The following is a 21125-nucleotide window of genomic DNA, read 5'->3' as shown; positions in this document are numbered from 1 at the left end:
ACCTAGCATACAACTCTAGTGAACACTCAGTTTCCTGAAAATACTGATGTCTCCATGTATCTCCATGCTAACACATACTGTGTTCTCTTTGTGGGGCACTGTTCCTGCACTTACCTAGCTCAATAATTTCCTCTCACTTTACTAAAATACTAATTATATCTCTTTATTCTCTGCCTCAGAAGGCATTTGCACACCACCTATACCAGATTCAGTTTCTTCCAAAACTGCTAACCTATTACAGTAAATCTTATCCAATATAAATTTATATGCAATTTAGAGAAGAATTTAACCATTTCTGTAGAGAGTATGTATTTTCAGATTAATAACTATAATTTTTTAAAATTCCACATGCAATCCCAGCTGGCTTTTATACAGAAATTGACAAGGCTGATCCTAATATTCATGTGGAAATGCAAGACTCCCAAAACAAAATCTCGAAGAAGTGCAAAGTAACACTACTCAATTTCAAAACTTACTACAAAGCTACAGAAATAGTGTAGTAAAGTTAATAAAGTTAGACACAGAGATCAATGGAATAGAATTGAGAATCCAGAAATAGATCCTTAAATGTATAGTCAACTGATTTTTGACAAGAATTACAAGAAAATTCAAAGGTTAAAGAATAGTGTTTTTGGCAAATGGTGTGAAGACAACAGCATATGCACATGGAAAGGAATAAGATTGGAACCTTTCCTCATACCATGTGTAAAAATTAACCCAAAATGAATCAACGACCTAAATGTAAGAGATAAAACCTTACATTTAGAAGAAAATGTGTGTGTCTTTGTATTAGGCCATGGTTCTCAGGACACCAAAAGCACAAACTACAAAAAAAAAATGGATGAGCAAGATATCATCAGAATTAAAAGTATTTGTGCTTCAAAAACACCACAACAAAATGAAAGTGTTGTTGAGGATGTGGAGAAATTGGAACTGGTATATTGTTGGTGAGATTATAAAATGTTCCAACCACTTTGGGAAATGTGCAGTTGTTACAAATGTTAAACATAGACTAAATATGACTCAGCAATTTCATTCCTAGGCATATACCCAAGAGAACTGAAAATTCTGCACAGCAATATTCTTCACATTTTTCACAATAGCCAAAAAATGGAAATTGCCAAAACATCAGTCAACTGAAAAATGGATGAACAAAGTATGGTGTATCTAAACAATGGAATATTATTAGGTAATTAAAAGGAATGAAGTACTTATACACTCTACAGTATGGATCAACCCAGAAAACATTATGCTAGGTGAAAGAAGCCATTTATATTGTAAGATTCCATTTATATGAAATATTCAGCATCAACAGATCAATAGACCTAGAAACCAGGTTAGTGCTGCCAAGGGCTACAGAAAGGGGATAAATGGGGAAAGACTGCTAATGGGCTCAGGTTTTCCCAGAGTAATGAAAATATTCTGAAATTAGATAGTGGTGATAGTTGTAAAAGTGTGAATATACTAAAAACCAAAGATTAATACACTTTAAGAGGGTGAATTTTTCAATATGTGAATTGTATCTCAATAAGGCTGTTTTTTTAAAAAAGTTATAGTTGTATATAATGTAGTATTTAAGAAATATAGCTTTTTCTCCCCCTCCCCCCAAACGAGAAATAAAGTAAAAGAAAAATCCCCTAAATTCTGTCACCTCAGTGTACATCATTTCAAGCTACTCTCTATGAATAGAAGAATATAGGTAAAAAAAATGGATGATGTGATAGAATCATTGGTCTCAGTTCTGTCGCATATAGTAATATTTGACATCTGTACTTTTGCCATGGCCTAATGGTGATGGGAGTATATTTTCCCACTTGTTGAATTCGGTCTTTGTCATATGTCTTGCTTGAACAAAAGGAGAAAATAGTGTCTGTAATGTGTGTTAAGGCTTCAAATGTGCTTGCACAGATGGGCTTGATTTCTTTGACTTCTGCTGTCACCAGGGGAAAACATGCAGCAGATTTGAATCCAATCCATGCTGTGGTGTCATATCCAACTGAGTCCAGACAATCCACAGACCCTTCAGTGAGAAATTCATGCTTCTTGTTGGAAGCTACTTGTATTAATTCTCACTCTGCTATAAAGAAATACCTGAGACTGGGTAATTTATAAAGAAAAGAGGTTTAATTGACTCACAGATCTGCATGGCTGGGGAGGCCTCAGGAAACTTACAATCATGGCAGAAGGGGAAGCAAACACTTTCTCGTCACATGGTGGCAGGAGAAAAAAGTGCAGAATAAAGGGGTGAAGAAACCCTTATAAAGCCATCAGATCTCATGAGAACTCACTATCATGAAAACAGCATGGGGGAACTGCCCCCAAGATCTAATCACCTCCCAGGAGGTCCCTCACCCAACACATGGGGATTATAGTTTGGATTACAATTCAAGATGAAATTTTTGGGTGGTGACACAGCCAAACCATGTCATTAATAAATGTTGAGAGTGTTGTTATGCAGCATTATTTGGCAATGACTGACTAATAGATATTATTTCATTTAACATGGGGTCACATCAGACATGGTATTTTTTAGTGAAACTTGAAACTTATAAACAAAAAATTGAAATGAAGCAGGAAAAACATGCATTTTGGAAAATGTTTTATCAGCGTGAGATATAACTTTCTAAACCATCATTAAATCTGCAAAAATTATTGAAAACATTAAAAGCATGGAATTATTTCCTGAGCACCTGCTTTTATTTCATTCAGTATGTGTTCATTTGCTATTAAGAAAGAAGAAGAAATAAGCCCTTTGAATAACTTAATTGTACATTTTAAAATAACTAAAAGAGAGTAACTGGATTGTTTGTAACACAAAGGATAAATGCTTTAGGGGATGAATAGCCCATTATCTGTGATGTGATTATTACACATTGTTTGCCTATAAAAAACACCTTATGTATCACATAAATATATAAACCTACTATGTATCCACAAAAATTAAATATAAAATTTAAAAAAAACAGCTGCAAAAAATAAGCCCTCTGACATCTTAGCCTACCTCTTCAACAACTATCTTCATTTTTATTATATTGTTTGTTTATTATTTAATAAACATTGAATAACAATATACATTTAATATAAAAAAGTAAAAACATTTAGTAAACATTTAAGTTATGTTTATGTCTTAATAAACACTTGTATAATGTGAAGCATTAGGGGAAAATTTCCTCTGTTTTTTAGGTTATTTCTCTTTCCAAACTTGTTTATTACCTCTGCCTGTATGTGTCTCTCTGTCTCTGTTTCTGTCTCTCTCTTCATCCTCCCTTCCTCTCCCCCTTCCTTTCTTCTTCCTTTTCTTAACATATTTGCATAATTCCCATGCCTTTATCTTTTTTTTCTGATTATTTACATGGTTCATAGTTTATGTCCTGGTTACTATTTACTCTGATGTGGGAAGAGTGAATTCTTGACTCCATTTTCACTTTTCTAAAACAGATTTGCCAAACTGAGCCATAATTGAATGATTAGGTACAGTCTACTTAATCTTCTATTTCATTTGGAAAAAGGAGCTTAAGAACAATTGGAGGAAAGTGCAACCTTTTGATGAAGGAATTCTGCTCAGCTCTGTCACAATATCTTTTGCTGGGCTTAACTCTGGTAGAGGCTTGTATCCATTCCTCATGCAGTGCACTAAGGGAACGGTTGAAGCAGGCTTTGGATCTTATTCATCACTCAGCATGAAGATGTCGAGGCAACACTTTCATCTGAGGGCATCAGTCCCAACTTTTCAATACCCATGCTTCACCTGAATCTCCCCCAAAACCATGTTTTCTTCCCCTCTACTTGCAATAGAAAAAAGAGAATGCTACCTCCTCAAACTGCTTCTCTTCAAGCTTGGCTGTATTAGTGAGGATGCTTAGAATTTTATCTCAGGACTATGAGGTTAGAATGAGACTTATCCTAAGTCTCACCATCAGTATAAGCTACTCCTTCATTCCTAAATGATCATGTTCTAAAATGTACAGCATGAAGTGTGTCTCTTTCATTGAATTCTATTAGTAAATTAACTCTTTGTTGGAATTTTGTTTCTGTGATTCAGCTCCTTTTCACTACTAATATCCTGATGTTAGAAAACATTTTAAGATCATAAATCGTTATAATTTACCAATAATTTTATTTTTGCTTGAATGCTTATTTTTTGTTGAGGTAAGTTATTTTCATTTTATAGTTATAAACTAAATAGTATATGACCCTATACAAACATATACAGTCTATATTTCAGTCTTGCCATAGATTCAATTAAAAATGTTATTAATGCTACTTCATACTAGGAAGGTTATGGATATTCTGCCCATCATGGAGAACATTGGGATATCACCCTAATCTCATTTGTGACATAGGCTCTTCTACAGAACTCAGGTAGGAAATACAATAATTTCCTAAGCTAAATTTAAGATATTATCTACAAGTGTTTTTCATCTGTTTATGAAAAATCAAATTAGTATAAATTTTGTAATGATCTTCAATCCAATTTATAAGTAAATATTTTACTAAGTTCAACTTTTAACTCTGCTTAAAGATCTCAGTATTACTCCCTTAAATGACAACTTCAATATAAGTCTAATTCATGACAGCCCACTAAATACTATTCAAGTTCATATTAACCAAGGGATTGTAGGGGCAAAAATCAGTTTTTATATAGTTATTCTAAGAAGTAGCTGCCTGGACTTGCCAATAGACAACCAGTTCCAATGACATCCCCAGACAGAGAGATGTATATAAAATATAATTTGTATTAAATAACCTGGTTTCTAACATAACCAAAATGTCTATATATTTAATAATAATAAGCAATAGACAATTTTTGAGGAGTAATCTTTAAAATCTGAAAAATAAGATGTATTATTGCTGTCTCATGTTTAATTTGAACAAGAATTAAAATTAATGTATCCTAACCTTTAACTTTTTTAATATAGTACCTATATTAGTGGTTGTCTTCCAAATTTCTAGATTGATAACCTTAATTTCAAATGTGTTCATAGATCAACAACTAAACCATGTCACATATATTGAAGGAAAAATCTATTATAAGGAAAGTAGAAATTACATGAATAATTCACTGACATGAGTTTGATTTGCTTTGTTTTCAGTCCTAAAGCAGCAATCTGAAAACGATTTTGCCAGCAATTGAAGTATAATAGTGGTGGGGCAGGGGAGAGGAAGAGGACTGAGTCTGCTTCTTCCGGCCTAGCTCATCAAAGAACTAGAGCTCAAGGGACTATTGTAATTTTCCACTGTGATAAGTAAGAAACTGACCTCAAGCACAAAGTATGACATGAAAAGGCTTAAGCTTACCAATTTTACTTTGAGTATCTTTATATATGTTCTGGAAGATACAATAATTCAACCAAGGAATTTTGATTATCATTATATATTTTGATGGCTTATTGTGAATGATTCGTTAAATCAAAGTCTTACTGTATTACATAAAGTTTATCTGTTTTGACAATATATTTTGTCATCACTGTGAAATAAAAGCACACAAATTGTTGTTAGCAAGACATAAGTCTTATTGCAATCTTAACTGGCATGGTCATAAATCACAGTGATTTGTTTTTTAAACTGTCTTTTATCCAAAGATGCTTAAATACTTCATAATGATTTCTTTTGTGGAAAGCTTTTCATCTTAATTTTTGCAGCTGGTGATTCACTCAGGAAGTGGGAATGTGACATGACTGAATAATTGGTCAACATCACACACAATGCTGTAAAAAACATTTGAAGAAAAGTATGAGGTTCATATTTGGTTTCTATTTATGGGAGAAGGCAAGCTATTTTGCACAGACATACATCTGCTTTTAAATTTAGCTATAAGGTTCCCTGAGTAAACAAAGCCTACGTCCTCCTTCTGTAAAAGCAAGCTTCATTTTTAGTTTGGAGCTGTATTAAAGGTGTTTCCCAATATCTACTTAGGAAAACCTCTGTCCTAGGTGCGCAGCCAAACCCTGGGATCAAAACAGGTCATGAAACCCTCTACCCTTTATCCACAGATGATTGCTATTTCCATCAGGCATGATGAGGGTTGCATAAAGTCATGAATGAGCCACCTCACCACCCTGTAGTTACAGCTGATCGACTTTCGGTTCAAAGACACTTAAATACTTTGACAAGGAATGGCTTCAAACTTTCAGCCCAGCTCTTCTCTTCCTCAAATTTTATGGGCAGCCCTAGGACATCAGTCATCCCATAGAAGTAAATTCATCACACCATGCTCAAAAAGCAGTCTAAGATTTCACACCCAGTAACTACTCAATTAATTTTGAATTGATACATGTAGAAATAAATATCCAAATTACTTTTCTCAGGCCTTTAATTTTTTAAGTTGGTCAGTGAGGTAATTTACAGTAACTTAATCGTGTGTAACCATGGTTAAATGCCTCCATAGTGTTTTGATGTAATTATAGATGCAAATTCCTGATATTTCTCAGAGACCCTCCTTCCCATGCCCCTCCCCACAAAAAACTAAATTTCCCTTTTTGTTTGCTTAATGAGTTGACCATCAAAGTTGTCTGTAGAAATGTACATAATTTCTCCAATTTATGAGTGTAAGCGATACAGTTAAAATTACCCTTTAGGTCATCAAGTCTTCAATGCAGTAACTAGTTTCACAACATAATCTGAGTGCTACATACATTCTGCCTCCAACTCTCCTCTTCATCTGTTAGATCTGTAAGTAGTTTGAACCAGGTAATCTCAGAGATTTCTTCCAGCACTTAAATTTAAAGCTTTGTTTGAAAACCTTTGCAGAGAGAGAAGACATTATTCATTGGTCTGGGATTCTGTTGGACAATCCACAAACAACAAATCAGCCTCCCTAGAACTTTCATTTATGAGACTAGGTCCTAACCTTTTTAACAATTAAGACTATCTACTTCAAATAAAAAAAACAACTTCCAAATTCTTCCCTTGTTGTAATTTCCACAAGTAAATCTTACTAGTGCTTGTAACCAGACTTCAGATACTGTGCTTTGATTATTGTGTTCTATGTGTTCCCTACTTATCTTAAAATTGGTTTGCAAGTTACAAAGAACACTGAAACTAGAACCTCCTTTGATGTAGACATAGTGATCCTGTTAAAGCAGCCTACACTTACATTAGCTGATCTAGCACTTTGCTACTAGAAGTGGAGTTCACACACTAGCAGCATCAGCAGTAGCTGGAGTTTGTTAAGAACTCAGAATTTGGGGCCCTACCACAGACCTACTGAATTGGAGTCTATATTTTAACAAGTCTCTCAATGATTTCTATCTACTGTAAAGTCTGAGAAGTACTGAATTAGTAGAGTGATACAAGTGTTGATGTGCCTTGAGCTTGTAATCAATGACAACCACCAGTTATTTTGCAAGTCAGAATTCTTGAACCTGATGTTGATGCAACTGACTTTTACAAAAGAAATGCATGACTTTATATTGTAAGGCTGTCAGTGAATATGTGTGATACTACTCTTCTTTGAAACTCTTTTTTCTTGTTTCACAGTATACCCTTATTCTTGCTTCTCTTTCATAACCTTAGCTGTCAGTGCATGACCAGGCTGTCAGTGAATATGTGTGATCCTACTCTTTTTTGAAACTCTCTTTTCTTGTCTCACAGTTTACCCTTATTCTTGCTTCTCTTTCATGACCTTAACATTGCATTCCATCTCCTATGCTGATTGCCGTCTATGCATTCTTGTTTCTTTATATGCTTTTCCTGACTCCACCCTTGCACTTCCATGACTTCAACTACCAGCCATACGTTGGTCAATTCATACTGTATACCTCTAGCCCTGCTCTTGTCTTGGAGCTCCAGCTCACTTCAATGGAACCACCCACCTGACGGTTCTCTACCACTTAAATGGAATTCACACTTATCCATTTCCTTTCTCACACCTGCGTCTACTCTTTGGTTTCTCAATTAGTGAGTTACTGGCATCCACCTTACCTCCTAAGTCTAATAACTTAGGGAGCATCCTGAGCACCCCCCCTCTCCATGCCCACTGTGCATCCTGTCAGCTACCTCAATTCCACTATTGTGTTGGCCCTTTCTGTACCCTCTGCTTCAGCTTAGGCCACTATTGTTTTCCAAGCTTTATTATAAATTTCTTCCTTTTTTTTTGAGACAGAGTCACTCTGTCGCCCAGGCTGGAGTGCTGCAGTGGCACGATCTCTGCTCACTGCAACCTCCACCTCTCAGGTTCAAGTGATTCTCATGCTTCAGCCTCCAGAGTAGCTGGGATTGCAGGCATGTGCCACCATGCCCAGCTAATTTTTGTATTTTTACTAGAGATAGGGTTTTGCCATGTTGACCTGGTTGGTCTCGACCTCCTCACCTCCGGTGATCTGTCTGCATTGCCCTCCCAAAGTGCTGGAATTACAAGTGTGAGCCACTGTGCCCCGTCTATTATAAATTTCTTAACTGGTATTTCTTCTTGCCAATGATTACTCTTTCTGCACTACCTCTGCCCCTTCTCCAGCACCTCAGTCTCATAAAGACACAAAACACTATTGCTGCAAAGATGAATTTAAAACACAGATCCCTCCTTTTCTCAAAAACCTCCTATGTCACATCATGCAGTAAAGCTCACATGGCTTTATGCTACTCTGGATCCTGACTCTGTACTAACCCTACTCATCAGTCATTTCTTCCACCATGCCTTGTCTCAGCTCAGTATCTTCACAGGTGCTATTTATTCTGCCTTAAATGTCTTTCCCTTTTTCTTTTACTGCAAAACCTATGCTTTTTCTAGATCTAGCTCAAATGTTGTGTGTATGCTTCATACATTGCCTTAAACAACAGTTACCTTGTGCTGTTTTGCAGGGGCTTTGGAGTCAACTCTCAGTCCTGGCAGTAACTACATGATTTTTGGCCATTTATTAATCTCTTTTGATTTATCACATTGCTCATGTATAGAGCAGAGATCAGAGGATCTCTCCTGAGAATTAGATTATGAAAATAAAGTATTAAGTAAAGTGGGTGTTACACACTAGATCTTAGTAATCACTTGTGCCTTATAGGCACCTGCAACCATGGTATTTGATTTCTTCTCTCAGTAGATTGTGAACAACAACCTCAAGGAAGCACAGGTCCTACTCAACTCACAACATCTTCAGCTTATCCTAGAATAGGCACTCTGAAAATGTTTGCTAAATCAAGATCTTCTTCAAATATGATGTTTTGCTTCAGTGCCCTTTTAGTAATTACAATACAAAAAAAAATTCTCAAACCCTAAGTTCTCAACTGTGCTGTACATGGCACGGTTGTCTATGGCATAATCCAGCAATATTCCTCTTTTGATCATTATTTTTTTAAACCCAAATACACCTCCTTTTCTGCTTTCTTCAACAGAGAATATTCTTACATTTCCACACTCCTCTCATTAATTTCATTGTACTCATTTTTGTCATAGCCATAAAATATATTTTATAATCCTTTACTATTTATCCCACTTTTTTTTTCTTTTTTTTTTTTGAGATGGAGTCTTGCTCTGTCTCCCAGGCTGGAGTCCAGTGGGGCGATCTCAGCTCACTGCAAGCTCCGCCTCCCGGGTTCACGCCATTCTCCTGCCTCAGCCTCCCGAGTAGCTGGGACTACAGGCGCCTGCCTGCCACCATGCCTGGCTAATTTTTTGTATTTTTAATAAAGACGGGGTTTCACTGTGTTAGCCAAGATGGTCTCGATCTCCTGACCTCCTGATCCACCTGCCTTGACCTCCCAAAGTGCTGGGATTACAGGTGTGAGCCACCCCGCCCGGCCTCAACCCATATTTTGTTTATTGAACAAATAAAATTATTCTTTGTATTCCTCTACAAATATTTTAGTCAAAAAACCACTCTTACCTCTGTTTCTTAGACAATCCCTTCACTGAGGTTCTTTCTAGGAGATATTTGTCCTTTTCAAAGTATTCTGTTTAATCTCCTGCCATCTTGAGTTGCAGACTAATTCAATCATGTTACCAACTCACGGGCCAGAGATGTATTTTGACAGAGATTGCCTAAGAAAGTATAGAGGTGAAGGATAAACATATCTTTTGTTTGAAAAAAATACATGCAGAATTTTTCCATTAAGATAAATTACCCCATCCTGCATCTCAATGGGTTGGCTTAGTATTTTCTTCAGGTTTAAAAATTTGTTGTTCATTGATAATTTGTTTTAGGAATGTTACTGTGTTTCACAGATTCTTCTTTCTAAGAATAATTCTATTGCATCTTTAGATAAAAACAAATTATTTAGCTATAAATCTCTACAATTGCAATGTAAATCAATGGGAAAGCAATATTCCATTATAGAATTTTCTCAGGAATTCAGCATTGCTCTCAAGTAGAATGTTTCCTGTTTCTCAAATTCTGCTACACAAATCCATTTATGAGTTTTAGTACCTAGAGCAAGTGCTCTTAGACTGAGGCCAATGGTTGTGCTTGAAATTATCTGTGAACTTCAGAATGTGGTACATAGCCATTTTGTAAAAACTAGTTTTCTAACACTGTTAAAAGGCTTCTTGACTGGAAAAAGGTTATGAATCAGTGATGTAACAAATCAATGCGCTAATGATTTTTTAAATTCTGAATTTCTGAAAAAGTAATAGGAATAAGCCTGAATTTGTAATGAAAGTATACAGAAGACTGGATCTATTGGAAGAGGCCGCACTGCAGGAAGCAGTATGTTTCACTTACAGATGATCTCTTTCATCAACACTGCAGTTGTTAACTTGTATGTTAGTCCCAATGAAAGCAGATCCTGCAAATAAGTGCCTGTGGGAATCGGGCTCGCAGCCTCACTACATTTAAAACGTAAAGTTCAAGGATATTTTCATGCACCAACCTACAGCAAGGTGAATTTCACTTCCTTGCAGAGCTACAGGAAGATTCTCATGGATTAAGTTGCCAGATGTGTGTCAGTGATAATTACAAAGAAAGAAAACAGAACCTTCTTTGGTGAAATTATGGGAGAGATGACAGAGAGTGCAACAAAAGCTCAAGCACATTAACCTCCGGTCAATTTTAAACTCACCTCCAACATTGCGACCACCTAATTTTCACATGTTCAGATTTGAGGCCCTCCCCTCCCCAACCTCCCTGTCCTCTAAGAAAGCAAACCTCACCACGTGCGGAGAGGAAAACCATATGGCTCAGGCAACATAGTCCCAATTTAGATGGGATAAAATAGGAAAAGAATTCTTGCTGGAACATGCCTCCAACAGGTTTCTAACTTCTCAGTAAGCTGTGTCCCTGATGTGAAATTTTTCCATTTAAAATTTGGCTTCATATTTGTTTCAAAAAATACACATATCCTTCAAACCATCCAAAAATGAAATTTACATGTTATATTTCATTTCTCAACATATGAAGCAAATGTGACAACAGCAGAAAGAGCCCCCCTTGATAAAGCCTATCACTGAATGTAATTTTTTTGTTTTGTTGTTTTGTTTTGTTTTGTTTTGTTTTGTTTTTTTTGAGATAGAGTCTTGCTCTGTCACCCAGGCTGGAATGCAGTGGTGCCATCTCAGCTCACTGCAACCTCTGCCTCCCGGGTTCAAGGGATTCTCATTCCTCAGCCACCTAAGTAGCTGGAATTATAAGCACCCACAACCATGTCTGGCTAATTTTTGTATTTTTAGTAGAGATAGGCTTTTGCCACATTAGCCAGGCTGATCTCGAACTCCTGACCTCAAGTGATCTGCCCACATCGGCCTCCCAAAGTTCTGGGATTACAGGCGTGAGCCACCGTGCCCAGCTGCAAATTTTGGAAGAGTATTTTGATTAGACTTCTCTTAATAAAATATTTCCTAATATGAACTCTTGGCATAATTCTTTCCCATTACCTCTTATAAGCTTGATCTTAATGTCAGTATTTCCTGCTTTTTGCTATTAATATAATAAACATTTTCCTTGTCGTTAAAGTTGAATAATTTAGTTGAATGGTTTCATAATCTTTCGTTCCACGAATACATAATCATTTATTTAGATCTTCTCTGTCTGTTAACATTTTATTTATGACTTTTTATTGTTAGATTAACATCTTTGAGTCTACTAACAAGTGGATTCCCATGGTAAGTATGATGATAGTTGGCTAACATTTAACATTTATTATGAATAAATTATAGCAAAATGAATGATGGTACAAATAAACTTTTTTATTTGTCTCTTCTCTTACATGAGTGTTTTATCAGCCCAAGATATCTTCTTCATGGCTGAAACCATTTTCCACAGCTTGAATTATGTACAACATTAGGACATTATTAAGGAGGCAATAAAATAAAGTAGTTTGATCTCTTTTGGGGGTCTCCACTGCACAAAAATTTCATCTGCATTGGAAGTTACTTTAAAAAATTCCAAATATGTGCATACTCCACATGCTTCTTTTCTTGTATGTAGAATGTTTGTCTGGATAAATAATTCTCCCTTTTTGTCTCTTTGAAAATGCTTTAGTCAAATATGGAGCCCATTAAGTTTAAAGTTTATTTTACTGTCTGTTTAGCTTAATATTTTTAATTATTATTTTTATAAAATCAAATCAAATAAATTTTGGTTATTTATGGAGAATGTCTGACCATATGGCTCACCTTTGTCAAATATTTATAGTTTGATACTTGCCATTAATACAGTAGTAAAATTACCTATATTTTCCCTATAGTCAGTTGAAGATTTTTTCTCCTTATTTGTCACTTAAGGAATTATTTCTATACTTGTGTAGCTTTTTTGCAATGGGTAGACCTAATCTAGCCAGTAAAACTAAAAGACCCACAATATAAATGTTAAAGCACTATCAAGCTTAAGAGAGAAGAGTTGTAAAACCTCAAAGAGAATGAGGAACATGATCGGTTAAACTCCAATAAGAAGCAGGTGTTAGCTGTGAAAAATTTTCTTGAAAAATCTTGTCAATTTTGCATTAATATAAAATTGTGTTTTTAATGTCAAGGAAATCTCAGTATTTTCCATGAGAAGTAGCAAGAAATAAACACTGCTTTATGAGGTCATGGATTTACTAATATTCTATTCATAGAATCTGACCACACAGTCATACATGCACGAACATACAAACATACTCTCTCACATACACAGCATGCACACCCATGCACGTACATTTGTACTTTATCAAAATGTGTACGATGCGGAGTTTAGAAGGAGATTCAATACAGAGTATGGTTTTTCTTTTCTTTTTTTTTTTTTTTTTGACATGGAGTCTTGCTCTGTCGCCCAGGCTGGAGTGCAGTGGCGCCATCTCAGCTCACTGCAAGCTCCGCCTCCCGGGTTCATGCCATTCTCCTGCCTCAGCCTCCCGAGTAGCTGGGACTACAGGCGCCCGCCACCCCGCCTGGCTAATTTTTTGTATTATTAGTAGAGACGGGTTTTCACCGTGTTAGCCAAGATGGTCTCGATCTCCTGACCTCGTGATCCACCCGCCTTGGTCTCCCAAAGTGCTGGGATTACAGGCGTGAGCCACCGCACCTGGCAAAGAATATGGTTTTTCTTTTTTTTTTTCTTTTTATTATTATTATTATTATTATTATTATTATTATTATTATTATACTTTAGGCTCTATGGTACATGTGCGCAACGTGCAGGTAAGTTACATATGTATACATGTGCCATGCTGTTTTTCTAAAAGTACTGAAAACAGTTGATTCTTGCACAGCACAGGTTTGAACTGCATGAGTATACTTATACATGGATCTTTTTCAATGCATATATTGGAAAAATTTTGGAGAATTGTGACACTTTGAAAAAATCTCACAGACAAAATTCATAGCCTAGAAACATTTTAAAAATTAAGAAAAATTTAGATATGTCATGAATGCATAAAACATATGTAGATACTAGTCTATTTTATGATTTACTACCATAAAATATAGACATAACAAGTTAAAATTTATCAAAACTTATGGACACACACACAAATTATACACCTTGCCATTCATAGTTGAGAGAAATGTAAACAAGTGTAAAGAGGCAGTATTAATTCATAACTACATAAAATTAACTGTTGTACATAGTGTACTTCTGTAATAATTTCATAGCCACCTCCTGTTGCTATTGCTGTGAGCTCAAGTGCTCTGAGTATCCACTTAAGAAGCTGCATGACACTAATCATCTCTGTGTGAGCAGTTCCTCTCTCCAACAAATTGCTTATCACACTAAAAAGTAATCTCTTGCAGTTCTTCTGTATTTTTCATTGTGTTTAGTGCAATACTGTAAATCTTGAATAACATCATGTGACCCATACCAAGTGCCACTACTGATACTAGGAATGCTCCCAAGAACCAGAGAAAGTAATGACATTACAGGAAAAAGTTGAATTGCTTGATATGAACTAGAGATTAAGGCCCACAGTTACTGTCATTCACTATTTCAAGATAAATACATCTGGAATGAAGACCATTGTCAGAAAAAAGGAAATTTGTGAAGCTGTCACTGCAGCAATGCCAGCAGGCATGAAAATATTGTACTTTTTGTGAAATACTTTTTTGTCTCATATTGAAAATGAGCTTTTATGTGGGTGGAGGATTGCTATAAGAGAGTCATACCTACAAACTCTAATATGATTCAAGAAAAAGTGAAGTCATAATATGCCAACTTAAAGCAAAAGGAAGGGAAAGATCTAAATCTGGAGAATTTAATGCCAGCAAAGGATGGTTTGATAATTTTCAACAGAGGTTTGGCTTTAGAAATGTAAAGATAACATGAGAAGCAGCTTTTACCTACCAAGAGGCAGCAGGTGAGTTCCCATTAAGAAATCCATTAAGGAGGAATGATATCCTGCCTAAACAGACTTTTAGTATTTTTATCATGCATAATTTATTTTGAAATCAATAAAAATTCTGTGTTGAGGAGAATCAGTGATCCTAAACCCTGTCCTGATCAAGGGTCAACTGTGTGTTTTGGAACTGTGCCTGATGCTTAATGAAAACTCAATGAGGAGTTGCTATTGACTGGTTGAATAAGTAACTGAGTAAATGAATGAAAATACTAATATAAACCAAGAATATTCTGAGGGCTAAAAATGTAAATGCCTAAAGTAAATAAATTAATGCTCTGAAACATTCACATGTAATTTTTCCTTGACATACCCCGCTAGAATCTGTTTTATCTTATGTGATTCAATCTTGCCTTGAATCGAACACACAGATCAAGTGTTTAAGATATTCTTTGTGTCCAAGATTTATCTATTTGACATTTTTTCATGTTTCTTTCTCCTATTCTAGCTAATATTCTTTCCTGTGAGATATTTATACTGTACCTTACATCCTACAGGCACATTCTAATACTTTAAAAGCTACTTTAAGCATTTTGGAACCATTTAGCTTTTCTTGTTTTCTCTCAGTGCTACAGGATGGAAAGGGACACTTTCTAATTAGAAACAAGTAATATTCTTTCCATGTATAACAGTTCATCATTGTACATTACCATAGGGAGCTAAATCATTAATATTGTATTTCTAAGAGAATTTCCTTTTCCCTTTTTACCTAAATGAGAGGTGGGGTTGCTTCATTTCCCTTGACAAATGTTTGAAAACCAGAGCCTCTGCTAAATAGTTTCCAACTATCTGAAATCTGCATTTCGTACGTTAAACTACCTTCTTAATGTACTTTCATGATTGAATTGAGCTCACTGTCATACTCACGTCTGTCTGATGGTGAATGATTTCCATAAAATTGATGTTTAGCATCTGTCTACACTTTACCACTATCTCATTGTAGTAGGACTGATAATATGTTTCTTATAGTAATTTCAGCACCCCAAGAAGGTATTTCCTGTGATAATGTTTGCAGGCATCGTGAAAGACAATAAAGCATAAAGTTCATAGTTAGGGCTCTAAGGTCAGAGAGAATGTGGTTGAAATTCTGGCTATATCAGTCATCAGCCGTGTTACCTTGAGAAAGTCACTCAACTACACTGTATGTCTCAGAGTCCTCAACTAAAAAGAAAAGGGGTGATAAAAAATACCAACCTGATCAGGTTTTTAAGGACTATACAAGAAAATTCATGAGAAATTCATTTAGCTCAGTGCCTGGAACCCTGTACGCATACAGTAAACATTAGCTATAAAATGTTCATTATTAATTGAATTCAAATTGCTGTCTATCCTAATACCTAATTTTGTATTTCTTTAGTGCATTGTCCTTAAAATAATAGGTTCTTGTGACTGATTGCTTAATTTCTTGCTCTGTTCCCTATAAACTGCGGAGTATTCTCATTGAGTTCTTGGATCCTGGTGTATATAATACCCATGTCTTTTCTGTATGCTTTCTTAGACACGACCACAAATGGTGAGCAACCAGTGCAGGCTATCTACCCATACATGCAGCTCTTCATGGATGATAAGAAAGTATAAGGCCACAATAATTAAGTCTTCATTTTAGAATATTTTAGAGGCCTTTTCCTAATCCTGGTGTATAATCAATTGCACTTCAAGTAATCATAGGGCTCTTTGGTCCCGCCACAGGGATAGTTGAAGGGAGAAGTGAGGCCTGACAGTCTATGAGTTGTGGACATTAGCATATTTCTTGGGAAGGAAGAAAAAAGGAGAGGGTAGGTGAGCCCTTCAGAACTCTTGGGAATTGTTTCAAGACTACTAAGTGGGTAGAGGGGATCTGGCTTTGGGCTCAGGAAGAAGGATGAGGAAATGTGAGAGGCTAGAAAACAAGGGATTTGTAATATTACCAGGCATGCAATGGTTGGCTTTCCACGTTACATTTTCAGAAACCATTTTAAAATTCACTGCTATTAGCATTACCCCTTAGTATTCAACATAGAAGTTCTCTGGAGCAGGTCATTTTTTTAACTAAGATACATAAAAGAAAATGTCAAAAAGGTTCCCCCCCCCCAAAAATAAGAAGTGATTCAAATTGAAAGGAAGCAGTTTACATTGTTCTAAATGAGAATCATGTGAATGTGTTGTTTTTGTTTTTGTTCTGTATTTTGGGGATTTTTTTTTCTCTCCCTAGGAACGGGGTGTTGCTTGATCACAGTTTATTGCAGCCCCGAATTCCTGGCCTCTAGTAATCCTCATGTCTCAGTCTCCTGAGTAGCTAGGGCTGTAGTTCCCAGGCCCTGAGACATAATAGAAAGTTGGCAAATACTGAAAAATAACAGAAATCATGCTTTGAGGTTTACTCATTAAATAAATTATGGAAAAGGTACCTTCATAATTTATGTTATTGATACAGTCAACAATTTAGCTATAGCCATTGTTACATCTTTTGAATGTGTCTCATTACAGCCAATTATTGAGTAGCTATGAATAAAAATATTCTCTGCTAAAATTATAAATTTAGAATTAAGTTTAGGATCACCTCCTCTTAGTAAACCTATACCTGGAGTTTGAGGCTCAAATAGCAATACTTACACCTGCTTATAATGGCACAAATCTATAATTTCTTTTCTGACATACAGGGAGCCCATTATGTTTTGGAATTTAGAATATTTTAAACCTTAAGAAGACAAAAGAGTGGGACATATTCTGGATATGGCTTGAATCTGGGGCAGCACTCCAGATTCAAGCAGTTCAATATTTCTGAAGCAAAATGCACAAATAAGCACTTAAACAAATAAACAAAATAATCAATAAATACTATAAATAACCTCATCAGTTCAAGTTGTATGTTTTTCTAAGCTAAATTTAGGTTAGGTTTTATGGCTAAGTGAATTTAGAAAGGTTTTTGAGTTTCAGATTTGCTTGGATTTAGGAATTGAAGATGAGTGACTTATAAACAGCATCGTTGCATAGACCTTCCTTGTTTTTCAATTATCTTTTTTTTCAGAATTAGTGTTTCTCAGTATATCAGGTCCAGTGTCTCTTTTCTAGTGGAAATAACTTATTACTATCTCTTTTTGCTGCTGACATAAAGCACAGAGATAATGTAACCTAAAACCTAAATACAATAATATATTTTTTAAAGATCAATGTAATAACTTATGTAAAGCATAAATAAAAGGAAAGAAATGAATAAAATTAACATATGTAACAACATGTAAGTGTTGAGATTCTAGCCAATCTAAAATACAATAAAGTATTCCAATATCTGCAGCTATGGTTACAATCACTGACTGTGCCATCTATGAATGTAGACTGATAAAGTTCACTTTATCATCTGTGCCCACACCTAGAGTGGCGTACCAGGCATGATTTTCAAAATGTTCAACAACTCTTGGTAAAGTTCATCTTTTTAAGGAATATATTTTTTATGTTTCATGGTAGCTGTTTTTCTGAAAAATTCAGTATTTCATAAAATAGTGCTTTTTTGGAAAAAAAAATTTGGAATTGTATGTGAAATGTATAATGTTCTAAGGTCAGATCATTTCAAGCTGGGCTTCCCTGCTCCATGAATGAGTGGCAGGACACTGGAAATCCAGGCACTTGTGCATCATGCAGGACTGTCCTGCCGTGCACACTGCTGAACATCTCTCCTCCATGGCCCTTCCCACTAAATGTCAGCAGTGCTCCCTTAATCATGTTGACACAGAAAACTGCCACTATACATTGGCTGAATGCCCTGAGCCTCCCGTGAGAATCACTGACCCATCTAATCCTCACAGCTACCTAATAAGTTCATTTTCTTACTATTGGTTTATAGAGGAGGTCATTGAGGAACAGAGAAAAACAAAGGAATTACCATTATTGAGTGGCAAAGCTGCATTTTACCTACCAAAGACATTTTAACTCCTAGTCCAATTCTTTTCACTATATAAGGCTAATACTTATAATCTGTAATACTTACTTGTTCTTTCTCATTTTTAAATTCTTATGAGGCAACTCTGTCACCTTGTGCTTTCTATCCCCTTCCTGAAACTACTTAATTCATAATGTTACCTACTCCAGATTTTTTGAGTAGTGGAGAAATTGGTACTTGATGGTCAACTACTAGGAGAAAAAGAGTTATTTGCATTTGAGAATTCAGCCTATTTTTGAAGCTGCCCTACACTCTATTTGAAGATAAATGACCTAGTGAGTGATTTGCCACCTAAAAGAAAGCCAGGCCTCCAAAACACTGGGTGATTGTATTCATTATCTATTCCTGTATAATAAATTACTACCCAAATTAGCTGTTATATCAGAAAGCTTCTGGGGGTTATGAATCTAGGATTGGCTTAGCTATGTAGCTCTGGATCTGGCTCAGAGTCTCTCTTAAGGTTTCATTCAAAACATAGACTGTGGCTGCTTCATCTGAAGGCTTGACTGGGGCTGGGGGATTCACTTCTAAGTTCATTCACATACTGTTGTGAGGAGCCCTCAGTTCTCCACTGTTGATCACAGGTTCTTAGCATGTAAGTGTCCCCCGACCATGACATGATCACTAGCTTCCCCAAAGAAAACAACCCTAGAAAGATAGAGGACAAGAGAGGAAACCCATTCTTGCCTTTTATGATTTAGCCTTCAAGTTACAAACCATAACTTCTGCCTTATTGTATTTGTTAGAATAGAGTCACTTATTCCAGCCTGTACTCAGAAGAGAGGAATTTGGTTCCACATCCTGACAGAAGGAATAACACAAATTGTAGACATATTTTGTTTTAACCACTGTAATGATCAATTCAGTTCTAAGAATCTTTTCTGATACTTAGTTTCAGTAGAAAACCTAATTCCAGTCTTACTGGTCTACCCAGATCCCTTCAGATGCCCTTCACGTTTTTGTTTGTTTGTTTGTTTGTTTCTGTACCTGCCATCCAGCTTCTGCTTTGCTGCTAAAGGCTGGAGCTTGCCAAATTTAGAGGCTTGCTCTTGGCTACTGCAGAGCCTCACATATCCAAAAAGCCAGAATACTGGATGAAGCTTTCCATGCCCCAAACACACACACACACACACAGACACACTCATGCATGCACAGACACACACATGCATGCACACACACACACACACACCCCAACAATCTGTAGCCAGTGACTGACTGCTATAAAAGATTTTTTTTAAAAGCCTACCTCTTTGCCCTGTGGCGGAATAGACTCTAAGGTGTGCTTTTCTTTTCAGAACACCCTTTGAAATCAGGCTAAATCTGGGCTTCATCCGAAATTGTATTTTCGCTTGGCTTTTCTCCTTTTTCTTTCCTGCATCCTCCTGAACTGGTTCCTCCAGAGATGTTGTTCTTCATAAATTACTTGCACCTGAATCCTTAATTCAGACTCTATATATGTCACATTTTCTTTACCTAGAACTTTGTAAAAATTTAAAGCCCTATATTTATGTTACACTTGATATTTTATTTAAAGGTATTTTGATTGTATAACATAAAACAGACTCAAGCTAGCTCAAGTGAAAAGGAGGAGTTATAGAAATATAACATATAATCTTATAGCTATTTGTCTAGGGCATATTTAATATGGCCTGGAGTCACAGGGACTTAAAGAAGGGAACAGAGTTTCCACCTCACGTGGCCACTTTCATCACTGTCTTGATAAGTGGGTTTATTCCATTATTCTGATTTCTCAAAAGAACCCATCAGCTTATGTATCTTAACCATGGTCCTATGTAGGTGTTGCTATGGCTTTCTCTATTTTTATAAACTCTCCATTCCATTGCCAATTATCAATTCCTCATTTCTTGCTTTGTTTCTTGTTTTAATTCTCAAGACACAAAAATCCTGATGAGTCAAGATTCTATATAAAAGCCAGGCACAGAAAGGAGTGGAGTCATTTGATGTTACCGATTGGTTTGCAGGAAGCGAATGGTGAGACAGAATTTTATATAAAAGTGGTTTATTGGCATGTGTTCTCAGGATCGACACCTCTAGAGGAGAGAAAGAAGCAGGATTGGACAGCAGGAGAGTCATGTTCCGATGCAGTTACAGTGAAAGCCTCAGCCAAACCCGGACAGCTCTGAAGTTGGAATGCCTTTCCCATTTCTGAGTTAAAAGCAGGAAGCTGAGCCTTAACCATCCTATATCACCTGGTCATTCCGTGCCAGAGGGTGTAATCTTGGAAAGGGTGGCTCTCTTCAACTAAGGACAATCCAGGGAAAGGACTCACATGCAAGATCTCAGCCACCAAGACTCCCAGCAGCTTTAGTGTCTCCATCCTGAGAGGATGAATCTGTGTACCCCAGCATCCACCAACACAAATACAGATTTGGATTAGATAACCTTCCATAGTCCAGCCTGAGTGCGGTGGATTCACGGCCTTTGACCCAGTCAGCAATCTGCTTGTGCGTTGCCG

Source organism: Pongo pygmaeus, chromosome 3, assembly GCF_028885625.2.
Source record: "Pongo pygmaeus isolate AG05252 chromosome 3, NHGRI_mPonPyg2-v2.0_pri, whole genome shotgun sequence".
In the NCBI taxonomy this organism is placed as follows: Eukaryota; Metazoa; Chordata; class Mammalia; order Primates; family Hominidae; genus Pongo; species Pongo pygmaeus.
The sequence above is the reverse complement of the archived record's forward strand: the minus strand, read 5'-3'. Positions refer to the sequence as shown.